General features: G+C 39.1%; 1 long non-coding RNA gene across 1 annotated transcript in view; it reads right to left on the bottom strand.

The window, feature by feature from the left end:
- Positions 1–1,217: 1,217 nt before the first annotated feature.
- Positions 1,218–12,741, bottom strand: part of LOC110301188 — a 44,974-nt gene continuing 33,450 nt past the window's right edge. The window contains exons 2-4 of the long non-coding RNA XR_002378692.1: positions 3,195–4,810; positions 2,700–2,847; positions 1,218–2,324 (exon numbers count right to left, since the gene is read on the bottom strand). This is a non-coding gene — a long non-coding RNA (uncharacterized LOC110301188). The remainder of the gene's footprint in view (positions 2,325–2,699; positions 2,848–3,194; positions 4,811–12,741) is intronic.

Genomic DNA, 12,741 nt, shown 5'->3' with positions numbered 1-12,741 from the left:
TTCCTATTATTCTTCCAATAGCCAAACATTATATGTTGGTGTGCAGGTGCAGGTGCATGTGTGAGCATGAGAGTGGAGGACAAAGGTCAACCTTAGGTGTCATTCCACAGAAGCTGTTCACCTTAATTTTGAGACAGGGTTTCCCACTACGACCTGGGTTTTGGTTTGCAGGCAAGACTGGGCCCCAAGGTCAGGCCTATCCCAGCTATACCTCACTCCTGGTACCAACTTCTGTTTTAGTTAGCGTTTTCATTGCTTTAAAGAGAAACCATGACCAAGGCAATTCTAATAAAGGACAATATTTCATCAGGGCTGTCTAATACTTTCAGAGGGTCAATCCATTATAATTATATCAGGAAGAATGGTAGCATGCAGGCAACCATGGTGCTGCAGAAGGAGCTGAGAGTTCCATATCTTGTTCTGAAGGGAACAAGAAGACTGTCCCACAGTAACACACTTCCCCTTGTAGGGGCCACACGTACTCCTACAAGACCATACCTCCTAATAGTGCCACTCCCTGGGCCATATACACACAAAAGGGCAATGTCTCCATATTTAATCCTTTGCACTCAGTACTTTTCTACTTCTCCTCCATTGGGGCGCTAATGAGGGTATATTCTCATTTCAAATCCCACTTGATTCTCTGTTGATAAATATGAAAACTATGTATAATATACATGATTAATTACCCTGTAATAAGACACCTTTCCATAACCACAAAAATCTGGGGAGGTTATTTTTATTTTTATTCTTTCAAGTTTGGTGCATAAGCAATAATACCATCTTCAAACAAAGGCAATTTTATTCCTTCCTTCATAAAAATTTTAATTGTAATTATTAGTTTACAAAGCAGGGGACTGAGGCATAAAGAAAGTAAGCTACTCTTTCTCTGTCATCTGGCTGTTTACTACCAGAACCGGGATGTAAACTCAAAATTCATGATCTATCCAGAGCCTGAGGTCTAAGACATTATGCTACCAAATGTTTATGAATGCCCCCAGAATGTTCAGGCCATAAATTCACAATGATATGAGTCTGGGCAGGGAAGACTTTCCTGCAGCTAGTATAGATTGCAGGTGAAGGCAGGTGCAGCTGATGGGTGAGGGTCCTTGAGGAATAAATTGCAAAGCACATCTGAAGAGGCATATCAGTCCTAGTGTAATAAAGACATAGTCTCCATAGTCTCAAATACTGTTTGCATTGTATTTTCTTTTTGAAGGAAAGTGAAAAAAAGATCATGAACACCAATTTAAGGAATCATTGTGTTTAAGGTTCTGAATCACTGCAAATCATGTTGAGTGCTTGAAACTGTAGTGACCTCAAAACATTAGGACTGGACGGCTATCCTGAGTCTAATCAAGTCAATATCTCAGAACAATCAATTGAAGGAAGCCACACACAGCAGCAAGGGGATCCGCAGGGGTCTACTCTTTCCTGTAGTAAATGAAAGGTCATTTGGAGACATAATGTCTGATTTTATGCACAGTATGAGAAGTCAGAAATTACTTTGAAAATCACCACCTTGAAATCAACAGGAATACTTTACAGATACAGCCTTGATTGCAAGGCTTATTGCATGCCATTAATGAGTATTAAACTTTAACATATTTGTAAAAGACCTGGAAAACCCTCATGACTTCCAGCCTCATTTTATTCCACAGAAGAGTATCTTTCTATCTAAAACAAACTTTTAAATATATCCATATACATTTAAATTAAATTAAATATAGTTTTATTCTTTCATATTTAAGTATATAATTCATATACTTAAATAATAGTATTATATAATAGGTAATGATAAATATAACAGGTTAAGATATAAATGTGTGAATGAAATATTTTGTCTTTTCTTTAAGAATTTCATATCTGCATATAATTCATTCTGTTCATTTTTATCCCCATCTCCCCTCCGACTTCTCCCAAACCCCTCATGTTTCCATCTCAACTTCACATCCTCTTCTATTTTACTTATTTTTTTACCCAATTGGCTCCATGAACCTCGTCAATATGCACTTGCATGAGAAGCTAATCATCCACTGTAGTATGGTAGACCTATAAGAGACCAAAGCTCCAAAAAATTACTCTTTCCCCAGCAACTGTCAAATATCAATAGGACTTCAGTTTTGTGTAAGTCTTATTGCCCCTCTCCATCATCCCTGGTGAGCTGCACTCTGGCTTGATCTTGGGCTAGTCTGATGATGGCAATCACAGATGCTATTTGTTCATGAAAGCACCAGCCCGGTCATGTCCACAAAACGCTGTTTAGCCTTAGTCCCCACCAACCTCCACCTTTTACAGTCTCTTGGCTCCCTCGTTTTCTGAGCCTGGGGGAAGAGAATTTGTAAAATAGATGTGTCAGTTGTGGTTGAGCAATGCCCAGACATGTATTCTTTGCTGTCTGACTAGTTATGATGCTTTATCAGGCACCACCCACTGCACAAACAAGCTTCTCTTGTGAGGACTGTGAGTTGCAGTAATCTGCAGGTACAGATAATCTTATTTAGGAAGCCATTTGGTACTATGTCCACCTAGATAATTAATATTAGGTTCTACCCTAGGGCTTTTAAATAGTCTAGCCATGGGTTCTTGGTCAGATTCACAGTACCAGGAATGAATGCCTTCCTGTAGCATAGGCCTTAAATCCAGTCAGGAAGAAGTTAGTTAAACCCATAATATTCACTCCATCCATGGATATACACCATCAGGTTGGCCATTGTTGCCATGGTCAGAGTTGCTATTTGGGGACTCTTCTCCTCCAGCAGATTGTGTGGTACCTTCACCTTCTATACCACAGAAGCTAGCCAGTATGGAAAGAGCTTCCAGGTCCAAGCTTGGCTTCTCCAAGTGCTGTGATGAAAGTGAATAGTGTTTTCAGCACTAGGCTCTCATAAACCCACCAGTTTATTTTACTTCGGATATTATAATATAATTACATTATTTCCTTTCTATTCCTCACGTCCAAAACTCCCATATGCCACTCCTTGCTCCCTTTCAAGTCCATGACCACTTTTCTCGTTAATTATTGTCACATGCATATATGGATATACATATATATTCCTAAATATAAATTTCTCAATCCGTATACCATTCCTTGTTCATATGCTTTCATGGTCAACTATTTGGGATAGATAACATACTGGTATGCTCTTCTCTGAGAAAGGCCATTTCTCTCATCCTGAGCATTCCTTAGTTACCTTCATTCTTTGTGCAGGGTTGATACTGGCTGGTCTTTTTGTTCCTGTTCACTTTGGCATATCTATTATTGTTGTCCATGATAAACAGTCATGTTGTTGAGTCTTTATGGGTGTACCATGTGACATTACTAGGAGACACAATTTCATATATACTTCCCTGATCCTATGGCTCTTATAATCTTTTCTGACCCTCTTCCACCATGTTCTCTGAGACTTAAATGAAGAGGTGTGTTTGTAGACTTGTCTACCAGGACTGGGCTCCTTGGCTGTTCGTTTTGACTAGTTGGGTTGATCTATAATGTTTTCTGATTTTGACAAAGAGAAGTTTCCTTGATGAGGTGTGAAGGTGTAAAGATGAATATTTGGATTGTAGTGAGGGGTTATGCTGGTTTAGTAAAATGGTGATTCTAAGTGCGCCTTCAATCTTCACTAGTACTGAATAAGTTGGCTAGATTTCTAGTAACAGACAGTATTTTCCTCTTGCTAAGCAAGTCTTTAGTCCAATTAGAGTGCTGTTGCTGCCAAGGTTTGAGAACAAGCTCTCCATCCTTGGGGCTGTTGAGCTATGTTGGTTGTTATAATGGTCCACAGACCTCACTGACAAGCCCCACTATTTTAAAAAAGCACTGAGTCCTCTACTGCATTTTGATTAAGGATAGTTTCAGTAAACTAAGAATCTGATAGAAATGATACCTTTAGCTAAAAGATTTAGAGAGACTTGGAAATAGTCATTGTGTTAAGTTAATAAAATAGTAATAAATAGTGTCAGATGATAACCCGGTAAAATGAGAGCTGGTAATCTTTGATAGCTTCTACCTTCCCTCCTTAGCAAAGATGAGTACATGAGAGAAACAAATTTGGGGCACTGAATTGACCTAAAATATGAAATAAAGCTGCATTGTATTGTGCAATATAGAACAAGGGATGAACACCTTCCAGGATGGTGGCATCTTGGAGGTGTCGACATGTTGGTGTTTTGGATCCAGAGTGTATGACTGTGACTGCAGCAGGAGCCAATACAGCACATAGTCACTATTACAGAGAGGCTGCACTGGCCATTGTGATAAGAATTACAAGCACAACCACTCAAAGGAGGGAGTTATGTTATTCAATTATACGGACAGAGGAATGGATTGAGTGCTATACATAATGCACCTGAAGTCCTGGATGGAGCATGTTGTATTCCCGGAAGTCTAATTTCAAAGCTGGGGCATTCCATGTGTCCCTATACTTGTCACTGGTGGAGACAGATGCTTGGGTAGCTAACTGATGTGAATGAGAGGTACAAATTGATGTCTAAGAATTAGGCATGATAGAGCTCCTGGGAAGAGGGCAGCATCATGATTGTTCTTTATGAAGGATTGTTCTTCTCCCATTTAAAATCATCAAGTGGTTAAAGATAGAATCTGTCCGCTAGCTAACAGTCTCCCTAATGGGGACTTTGTAAAAATCAAATCCCCACAACCAGTCCTTTTATATTTTTCTCCTAAGAAATAAGTGGGTCATTTTCAGTAACATCTGTGTCAACTATGGAAAAATGAAATAGGTGCTATTGCTCAGAGTTGACGATTTTTTTTCTTTGTCCTCTGCTCAAATCTTTGGCTTATAGATACATCCTATAAAAAGAACAAAGAAAAGTACCAAGATTAAACATCTTTATTGTTGGGATACAGTCCTTTAAACCTAAGAAACAGGGACACTGATATGTAAAAGCACAGACATGACCCTCTCAAATAAGCTTTGTTATCCGATTACACAGATCGAGAAACATTTAGAACAACATATAAATTGCCTAAGCTAAGTCCCAGATGGACCGACCGTACTGTGTCCCGTGCATTCTGAATCCAAAATGGAGGAGGCCTTTTGTGCTTCTCTGCAGTCAATAAGAGTTGAAAACAAGTTGACATTGCTCTACCAATGTCTGATAAATCAAACTTTAAGTCTCATTTGATGCTACCATATGCCTGCAGTGTGGACTTTCCTGACCACTTCTTACTGCATGGTAAGGAATGGGCTGGGAGGAAAGGGCAGCAGCAGCTCCCTTCTCAGCCAGAAATAAAAGATCAGTGGGAAAACCCTGCAATCCGAAGTGCCTGCTACTTACAGTCTGTGCAACTCAGGATACACTGCTCCCTTTGTCCTCAAGTCCTCCCCTGCCTCGCAAGCATCAGTGCAGAGGGGTATCTGCTGACCAGCAAGCCCTGGCTCCATGCGGGCACCACTCTTTGCTTTATTGTTTCATTATTAATTAGCATAAAGAGTAATGGTTTTGTGATGGTCATTTCACACATGCATGTCATTCTGCCACAATGCCCTTCCTCACGTTCACTTCCCCTCCCTGTTTCCTGAAATGTTTTCAAAAAACTTCTTGATGATTCTCTGGAATTCAACGGAATGCATAGTAACCGCCCCCTTCCCAGCACCATTTTTATCAGTTTGGGTTTTCCTTTTGTTTTTGTCAAGTATATCTAAGGGATTTTTCAATCTTGTTTATTTTTCAGAGATTCAACTCTAATTCACCAATTTCTATATATCATTTTAAAAGGTTTATTAATTTCTATCCTGATCAGTATTACTTCTTGCTGTCCACTGCTCTTGAGTTTGGATTGTTCTTGTGTTTGAGATGTAGTATTAGGTTATTTGTTTGAGCATTTTTTTTAATTGTTAACGTGAACATGCACAGCTATGAGCCCTCCTTTTAAAATTGTATTGCAATGCCGCCAATCATAAACCAAAATTTTATTTCTAGTGGAACCTAGAAATTTTCAAACCTTTTCTCTAATTTCTCCATTAGTTGATTCAGGCTCTGTGAATTTATTTATATTTATCTTCTACAATTTTTCTCACTATTGATATTCAGTGTCATTCATTCATGGCCTGATAAGACAGAACTGGTTATTGAGATTACTTGTATTTGATAAGGCTTTTTTATAGCATGTATATAGATTCTATTTTAGAGAATGATCTTTGGACTATGATAATATGTATTCTGTACCCTTTAGAGGTGTGTATGTGTGTGTGTGTGTGTGTGTGTGTGTGTGTGTCCTGGCTAGGCTTTGCCAATTTGACATAAGCTAGAGTCATTTGAAAGAAAAAAACTCAACTGAGAAAATGTTCCTACCACATTGGCCTGTGGGAATGTCTGTGAGCTGTGTTATTGATTAATGATGGATTAGCCGGTGGGAATGTCTATAAGCTGTTTTACTGATTAAAGATTGATTGGTCTGTGGGGAGATCTGTGTGCTTTTTTCATGACCAATGTGTGATGCATGAGAGATGGCTCTGGGCTGTATAAGAAAGTAGACTGAGCAAGCCATGTAAACATCAGTCCCCATGACCTCTGCTTCAGTTTCCCCTCCAGGTTCCTGCCTGAGATCCTACCCTAACTTCCTTCAGTGATGTACTGTGATGTGGAAGCTGTCGTGAAAGAAGTCCCCTCCTCTTCAAGTTGCTCTGGGTCATACTGTTTTACCACAGCAACACAAACCCACAATAATGCACACTCTATTTCATCTATGTTATAGTTTAATTGCTAGGGTTCTTTCTTGATTTTACATTTGGATGACTTATATAAAGCGTATTTCTAGACTCTTCTGATACTTTATATCTATTAGTATTTGTTTTACTGAAACAGGTCATAGTACTTGATGGATATATATTTTAAATTAATATACCTTAAATGAATATATCCCTTTAGTACTAGGCAACAGACTACTTTATCTCTTAGAACTGATTTTTATTTGAATTCTACTTCATTAGAAACTATATTAGCTGCATTGAATTGCTTTGGGCTGAATTCTTGAAGAATGTATTGTATCTTTGGATGAATAGTCTGTAGGTGTCTTTTCTAGTGACAGACGCTTCTTGGAGACCACAACAGCTGGATCCAGTTTTCCTTAATCCAGCCGGCTTGACTTTATCACTTAAACGATGAATTGAGGTTATTTACATTTAAGGTTGTTATTGAAAGACGGTTACTAATTCCTGCAAAGTTTGGTTATTTTCTTATTATATCAAAGGCAGTCTGAGATATGATGGCTCGTTTCCCACATAGATGTCATTGTCTCCCTACACACGACCTTCCCTGTGCTCCATTTCCTTCCCTGCTTTCTGAAAAACTTTTCCTGGTCTCCTTTTAGTGTTAGGGTTTGCTGATTTACCGTGTTGACTGGATGGATGGCCATCCTAAATTGTCCTCTTTTCTCCTTTATCTCCCATGATTTTTTTTTCTTTCTCATGCTCTCGTAATAGAGACTCTCTTTCTGAGTATATAATATCATGAGGTATCTTCTGCAGAGCTGTCTTAATGGTCTTGAACTTCTTTACTTTCATTCAAATTAGACTCCTAGTGGTTTGCTGTTGGTGTGGCTTTTTTGGTTTTTTGTTTGTTTGTTTTGTTTTTTTGTTTGTTTTTTGTTGGGTTTTTTTTTTTTTTGGTTGGTTGGTTGGATTTGTTGTTGTTTTGAAATGAAAATAGAAGATTTGGATTTGTTTGTAAGAAGACAGAAGTGGGAAGGGGACAAGAGAGGGATATTGAAGGTTGAAAATAACCAAAATTCATGTACATGTGTGTGTGTGTGTGTTTGTGTGTTTGTGCTTGTGCATGTGTTTATGTACTTTTCAGATAATATCTTTACAGATTTACTTTTAAGTGTATATGTGTGAAAGCATAGGTGTATGTATACATACCACATACACGAAAGCACCTATGGATTTCGAAAAAGAGCATTGGAGTCCCTGGCACTGACGTTACAGTGCTTCAAAGTGCTGTTCCTGGTGTTAAAAGTAATAATAAAAATATTAAAAATAAAAAAAAAAGTAGAACCTAGGTCTTCTACAAGAACAGCAGATGCTCTTAAGCACTGAACCATTGCTCCATCCCCCTAAGTATATGTTATTTATTTTTTTAAAAAGCACCCCCCCCCAAAAAAAAAACTAAGGAAGAAAGGAATCTCAGATTACAAAGATGCACAAGCAATGAGTCTTCAGAAATGTAACTTTAGTGACACATTCATTCATTCATTCATTCATTCATCAGCGATTGGCTGCTTGTACTTGAAAATGATTCAGTAATATCCATGTCTGATTTGTCAAAACCCATTAAGATTTTTATGTGCAGAAAACTAAACACTAAAAGAAAAATTAAGTATAGACTCGTAGCATTCTTAAAAATCCTATGTAAACTTCATTAAGGGGGACAAAGGAAGGAAAGGGGAGAGAGAGAGAGAGAGAGAGAGAAGAAGAAGAAGAAGAAGAAGAAGAAGAAGAAGAAGAAGGAGGAGGAGGAGGAGGAGGAAGAGGAGGAGGAGGAGGAGGAGAAAGAAAAGCAAACAGTCCAATGTGGATACTCCACAGACCAAGTCAGAGGAACAATGGAAACTCCCACCTTTTGTTACCACGTGGCTCTCGTGAATAGTACATTTCCTTAGACAGGAAAGAGAGAGAAGAGAGAGAGAGACTCACTCATTCTCATCTAAATCCATACACGTGACACAAATAACCGTCTATTGTGCAGTACTTTTTAGTGATCTTCAAAACAGAGTTTACAGGCAGCTTTTGTCAGTACCTAAATAACGCTTTGTTTTCAAGTCATGAAGCTGTGTCCCTGTGTTCCCCACACTTCCGTTGTAAGATTGCCTCTGATTTAAATTTCACATCCTCTAATACTTCCATTATTTCCTAGGTTGTGCCTTTCAGCTGATTTAATTTTTAAATCTTGTTGCAACTTCTTCTTCCCCTTTGCACGGCCTTCCCACTCTGCGCCTCTTTGACTACACACAGACTTGCTGACGAGGAGATGCCGCCCATGCCTTTCAGGTTCTATCTCTCTAGTTACACACTAATTAAGGGAATCAGACTTTGACAAATATGCAACCTTATTCAAAACAGAGGTGTGTGGGTGGTCAACAAACCACTCCTTGACAGACAAAGCAGAAATTCGCCTTGAAGGGGAAAATGAGAAGAGAAATCAAGGTGATGTAGGCAGTGTAGAGATGGCTCGGCACTTAGGAACACTTAAATCTGCTTGCAGAGGAGCTTGAGTCTTGTTCCCAGCATGCATATCATGGCTCACAACCATCAGTGTATAAGGTATACTGTGTATATTCCAGTATAAGGAAATTCAAAACCTTCTTTTGACTTCCTCGAGCACCAGGCAGATATAGGCATAAGTATAGGCAAAGCTCCTATATAAGTAAGGTAAATAACTGAAAATTATTTTTGTAAAGGGCACAGTTCAGCAGCCTGAGAGTGTGTTCAGCTTGAGACACACACAAACACACAGAAATATACAAAGACATACACACACATATACACACTGGGATTCAGACATCAAAGGGCATTTGTCCAAGGTCACACTGCTACCAATTAGACTAGGAATTGAAACTCTGCTTTTGAGTTAAAATAACTTTAAAATTGTATGCTCAAAACTTCACGATGACAGCCATTGTGCCAGTAACATCTTTTTCAGAACTTCTGCTGTATCTGGTTTCCATCCATGCTTTGAGCCTTCCGGGAACAACACTGCCAGTGAGGATAACTGAGGCCCACTCTACAAGCGCTAGAGAAAAATGCATCTTATAGAGCCTGCCTTGAGCACCAAAGTAGCCAGGAAGAAAGAGACTTTCCCAATCAGAAGGTTGCATAGAGAGCTCTGGTTAAACTAAATGGGTCATAAAATGAAACCAAAAGTCAAGAACATGAAAAAGCATTGATGGGCATGAGAAGAGTTCACAAGGCTGGAAGGATGATGAGAGGATCCTGGGGAGAGAGATATCACAAAACAATGTTTATGCTTGTGGGAGCTGTCAAACAACAAAAGAACTCTTAGAAGAGATAAGTGAGAAAGAGTGTTGAGCCATGGCTTCTGAAGGAGAGGAACCCTGAGGTATATACAGAAAGCAAACAGCATAAACCCTGAACACACCATCAACACTGGTAGCAGGTGCAGATTCTGAAAGTTCAAGTATCACTCTGTGGTGTTCTAAGCATCTGGTATGTAAGTCTCTGCCTTTTGTCTTGGTGAAATCGAAGCCCAGGGACTGAATCAATACTCACATTCTTGATTTGAAGACAAGTATTTATAGGAACTGAGAAAATGGGGAAATGTGGAAGCCCCATTCATCTGTTTGTCTGTCCATCTACCCATCCATCCATGCATCCATGCATCCCTGTACCCATCCATCCATCCAAGAAGGTTGTTCAGCTTAGCTGTTTGTTCATTCTCATGGCAGAGAAGGATAGACTAGGGGAAATGATCATGTTCCCAGTTATTATTTGAATAAAACTAAGTGATTCCTTGGGATAAGGAAGGAAACTTTACCCAGAAAGGAAATTGCATACATTAATCATCATTTGTATTTATGATTATCATCAGATACAGTGAGAACCCGGGCTGTGGGTGACACATTCTTCCTGAGTGAGATGGATAGAATCAGAAGTGGTTTCAAAGAGTAAAATCAAGAATAGGGAGGAGGGTGTTCCATCTCCCAATGCTGTCTATCTCTTAATCACTACAGGAGCTATGCTTGATGAGATATGAGATATCATTGTCTAACAGTCATGGCTAGTGCTCTGCCTGGTCTAGCATCAGATACATAGCATGATAAGTAATGGGGAACAATTACAGAGGTCTGATCATGATTGTAGACTGTTTCCTCGGCTTTAATCATTCAGTCTGATAGCCACATAAGTCAATGGGAAAACATCACTGAAAGGCATTCAACTGGAGAGCCTATTGACCATTCCAAGACTGAAGGCCTGACTGTGTTATCAACCATCTCTCTCAAGTGGACCTCCTCTGGGGCAATTATCTCTTTAATGGCTATTAAATGATCCTTGGAGATAACATGTCCAGACTGTCGCCACTAGAGGCTTTCCTCAGACACAATCCCATTTGACACTGTAAACAAATCAGAAGTGAGTGCTGGATATACGAAGCCCTAATATGACCTGGTTTGATCAACGATAGCTCAGACCTTGTACCTTGCCTGACCCCAGAAGCTCCGAGGACAGATTGTCACATGATAAACGACAGTAGAACTTGTTCTCTTGCCCAAGCTTTCTTCTGGGCAAGCAAACTGATACCTAGAAGGTTTATGCCATCATCCAAGGTCATATGGTAAGAGTTGTTACAGCTACCCAAGCTTCATGTCATCCCCCACAGTCCTGTGGCTGGTAGTCCACGTTCCTTTAGCAATAAAAATCAGAGACTTGCAACTGTGTTGGCAATACTTCTTCCACTAAATCATACACACGTGTGTGTGTGTGTGTGTGTGTGTGTGTGTGTGTGTGTGTGCGTGTGATTGTATGGACCCATGTGATCACCAGTATCTGTGTATGTGTAGAGACCAGAAGCAGGTATCAGTGTACTCCTGTATTCCAGTCTTCATATTCTTTTCAGGCAGTATATTTCCCAGAAATATACTGTGGTTTGCATTTCCTTAGCTAGGCTGGAAGCAAACAATCCTCCAGTGCCTGCTTCAGCAGGAGCTGTAGTTACAGGTCTACGAATGATACCTAGCTTGCTATATGAGTACTGGGATCTGAACACCGTCCTCATGATGGTACAGCCAGTGCTCATGACTGCTGAGCATCTCTCCAGCCCACCTTTCGGCTGTTCTCCTTTCTTTACTTTCTCATGTCAAGCAACTTGCAGAACAATGGTTCTCAACACCTCAGGAGTTTGCCAACAGCATGATGTTAACAATCTGGATCCCACTGCATAATTAATAAAATAAAATTTCCTGGAACAGAAGGTAAGATCAAAACCTTTGTAAGACTTCCCATCTGATTCTACAGTAACTTGCCAAGCAGTGGCCTCAGGATTTCACACTGTGATTATAGTTATGGTGATGTTATGTCTTAGAGAGTCTTGAAAGAAATGTAAAACTTCATGTACTGTGCAGAAAAATATGGGTCTGATATTTAACTTATTATATGGATGAGATGACCATAAGTGTGGGAAACTATTTATGAAATTCGTCAGCATAGTCTGAGTTATCTGTGTACATTCCTACTAGCCTCATTTTACAGATTTCTGCTTGAAATCCATTCCTATATGCTATCATGTGACCACAACCTCCAATAGAGAAGTTGATGGAAGCATTGTTAATATCTTCATTCAATCATCTGTCCATATGTAAACATCTGCCAGGAAGAATCTGCCAGGAGACTTGGCCTAAATATGAAAACTGCTCTTTAAAAGTCTCTTGGAAAAAGAGCAATATGTATACGTTAACCATGTAATATTTAAATTGAAAAATGCATCCAAATGAGGCAAAGAAGATATGATTTTGATTTTAAAATAATTTATAATTAATTAAATAATTCATAGATATTTCATTTCACATACAACCTTGCTGTATTTATATACTTTAGACACCCTTTTTCCTATCCCAACTTCTCTCATGTACCCCCAGACTCTTTGTCTCTAATTCATAATCTCTTCTGCTATTTTTATTTTGTCATATATATATATATATATATATATATATATATATATATATGTGTGTGTGTGTGTGTGTGTGTGTGTGTGTGTAATACATAT

Source organism: Mus caroli, chromosome 9, assembly GCF_900094665.2.
Source record: "Mus caroli chromosome 9, CAROLI_EIJ_v1.1, whole genome shotgun sequence".
In the NCBI taxonomy this organism is placed as follows: Eukaryota; Metazoa; Chordata; class Mammalia; order Rodentia; family Muridae; genus Mus; species Mus caroli.
Note: the sequence above shows the minus strand (reverse complement) of the source record. Positions and strands in the feature narration are given on the sequence as shown.